The sequence below is a fragment of the Uloborus diversus genome, chromosome 9 (assembly GCF_026930045.1).
Source record: "Uloborus diversus isolate 005 chromosome 9, Udiv.v.3.1, whole genome shotgun sequence".
In the NCBI taxonomy this organism is placed as follows: domain Eukaryota; kingdom Metazoa; phylum Arthropoda; class Arachnida; order Araneae; family Uloboridae; genus Uloborus; species Uloborus diversus.
In genome coordinates, this window is record NC_072739.1 from 23326489 (window position 1) to 23329991 (window position 3503).

At 33.1% G+C, this 3503-nt stretch overlaps 1 pseudogene; it reads right to left on the reverse strand.

Annotated features, from left to right (window-relative positions):
• Positions 1-1580: 1580 nt before the first annotated feature.
• Positions 1581-2537, reverse strand: LOC129229673 (uncharacterized; annotated as a pseudogene).
• Positions 2538-3503: the final 966 nt, after the last annotated feature.

Here is a 3503-nt window from a genome sequence, read left to right on the forward strand (position 1 = left end):
ACCATTTTTTCGGTTTTTATTTCATCAAAGAAGTTCTTTAATTTTAAAGATATCATGCGAGATTCTTTTTTTGGGAATGTGAAGTTTGAAATTCAACATTCATCTAAAAATGAGATAAAAGTTCAATTTTAGTTATCTGTCATTTAATATAATAATTAAGATTTTAATTATTATTATGTATTTATATTTTAAACTAGCATATTACCCAATGAAACTGATATTTTACCAACTCATCTGAATCATATTTTAGCACCTATCCAAGCTTTGCTTGTAGCAAGAATTGCACCCTTGTTCTGTCTCTTGAAATGCATTTACACACCCTTATTTTACTGTTCAGATTTTTCCAAGAATGCATTTTTTTCGCATATGTGTGCAGTTGGGGGAGTTGGTCAATTTATTGTTTTAGTATGTTATATTGATTTTTAAATTTGTTTTTCGTGATAAACAAAAAAGAACATAAGTCAGTTACAATTCTGAGTGTCAGTCAGTAAATAACGAAGCAGAGGCTATAAAACAGACTTTATTCGACATTTTTCCAAAATACTGACCGAAATCGTTTAAACGCTTATCCTTCTGAGAAATCAGTCGCATAATTCAATGCTGATAAAGTCTTTTGGTTGCTGCTGGAATCAATTACGCAGGCACTCCTTTATTACATAGTCCGAATGAAATCGTTGTCCCCGAAGTGCCTTCTTGAGTTTCCCAAAGATGTGACATCATATGGGGATACGTCTGGAATATAAGGGGCAAGGTTCAATATTTCCCACATAAATTTCTACAAAAGTTCTTTTTTTGCAGAAATTTGCAACGTGATGTAACGTTTCAAAATTATGCTGTTTGTAACGAATCGGAAAAGCAACGTGACGCCACGTTGAGAGGCAAACGGTCACGATGTTTCAATCAATTGCAACGTGATGAAACGATGATGGAACGTTTCAATGTTACCTGGGGATCATCAAGCTTATATCTAAAATTCTGTTGAAATCATGAGGAATTTCTTTCATCTGCTCATCGGACAGTTTTATTTGCTTCGCTGAAGCACTAACATTCAATTCTGCATTCAGTGGCTCATTTTGTTCCCTTAAATTAATATTTCTTGTAAATTTCCTTTATATTTCTCTTCCCTGATGCTCGTTTAGGCTTCAATCCATCTTCTCTCTATAACTGTATTTATGACAAATTATATTTATTGAAAATAACAAAAACAAAGAAACAATGAGAAATCGCTCGCAAATAATATCCATACATATTAAATTGGCACTACGTCGTTTTTATTGTTATGCTTCCTGTTTTAAAAAAAATATTTAAAATGTGTTTAAAAATTGTCATCGAAACTTTTCTCTTTTTTTTCCCCTTTAAACTTTTTTTTTTTTTTCAAAACACTAGAAGTTAGCATTTTTTCACTTATTTTACATAGATACAAGAATAATAAATGAAAATATGACGAAAACAGATAAGAATGAAAAGCATTTTTATTTACATATATATTACATGATAGCGTAACATAAAAATTGTAACTGCTGCATTTAAAGCAAATAATATTATCAAGAAATATTGAAAAAGTAACAAGTTAACATGATTGTTAATATTTACATACACAGACGCACATGTTCTCTTGTTTATTTTGAAAAAAAAAAAAAAAACATTAATACCCATAAGGTGAAGTAGTTAAGTCCTGTTTCGAAACACGTTTGTTATAAATTATTTTCTGTGATTTTACCTGTTTCTTGTTCGATATTTTTCTACGTTTTCCATCTCTGGTGATTTTCGTAGGATTTATTAAATTAATGGACGCATTTTCGTCCATACTGCTAACCAAATTCCGCATTGAGTCGAAATTCAATTTTTGAGAATTCCTGAAGTTCAGAGTGAACCCTCGCACTTTGCAGCTAGTTTTTCCTTGTCTGGTCACATAAGTGTAATTTTTAGGGACACCTATTTAAAAAAAAAAAATACATCCTAAAAATTAAAAAAAATAAAAATAATTAGTGAGACACTAAATATTAACATTTTTGAGCCAATCACCACATTAAAAGTTCACCAGTACTTACCTGAAATGAATGTTGTAATTTCATCACCATTCAGCTCATCAGTAAAATCGCCCAGAAAATTTCCAAATAGTGGATCGTTGACTCCATCTGAGGCTTATATGATACTATCTGTATCATGGTAAAGGTAAGCTGTTCCCAGTTTGTCCGTCTGAGTATAGTTTCATCCGAGCCCAGGAAGTCGTGAATGCAGCGCGAAAAACATTTGTGGTAGTTTCTTGGTGCACGAACACTTTCTGGTTGTCCCAGACGAGAGCAGCGACTTCTGGGGTAGGTAGGTATATATCCTTTATCCCCCCCCCCCACCAAAGAAAGTCATAATTACTAAAAAAAGAATGGGAAACATGTTTGCATACATAAGTGCATTTTTTCAAAAACAGAAATATATAAGTTCAAAACCAGACTTACATTTTTTGTTGGGTCATCCAAAATTTTATTAAACTGAGGTAAAGAATGGACATATGTGAGTTGCACTTTGTTGATGCTCATTCCCCATTTGTAAGAAAAAACGTAACGAAAATAAGACTCTTTCCAATCATTGCGTTCGCACACACACAGAGATAATATTGGGAAAAAAAAATAGTACTCTACCTTCCCCAAAGCTGTTTTTTTTTACATGGCGTTTGCCAGAGTAGTTCTTTTAGTTCTGGGGATACAGTTAAATGCCTTCTTTTTCTAAATACTCTTTAACGTATTTATCTTTGTCGGCATTTGTAACGCTGTCAGCTGAGTGTCCACTACTCTCCTGTTTTATTTTCAGGAATGTATGAATATAAGATTTGAATAGTTCAGTTGAAAACTTGGGGAAATGGTAGACTTCCTAAATCTAAAAAGAAAAAAAATCAATACTGATAATTAAGCTAGGACAAAAAACGTATTGAGACAACCTTTTTCGTTTTTTTAAGTACCTTCGTCAGTTGGTACCCTTTTTAAACTGCTAACTTCACCTCCTCCGTCACCCAAGTGCCAACAATCGCTCGTTCTTCGTCGCTGTATTGGCAAACACCTTGTTCATATTTTCTTTGCAAGCATTGCAGAGGTGAAACGTCAGTTTCCCGTTGCTCCGAAAAGGTAGCACAGGGAGATAAAGTTCGTCTCGGAGGAATCATCTTGCACTTGATTATTTCAAAGTAGTCATTTAATGGGCCAAACTCTTCTGTAATTATTTCAGGGTGCCCTACGGTTATTTGCAGTATTTGTTCACCTTTTAAAAAACAAAATTGAAAAATAAAAAGTAAATTAGGGAAATTACACGTAAACGCATTTCATACAGACACATATACGAACAAGCAAAAATAAAAAAATGTAAGACACTGTTCTAAATTAATAATTACCCATGTATAAATTGAATAAAATCCGCATATTTGGCCTTTCCTTCATGAAATAACTTGACGGCATAAAACGCATCCCTGGGACACAGCCGATCTTGTACTCATGAATCCTCAGGAACTCTTT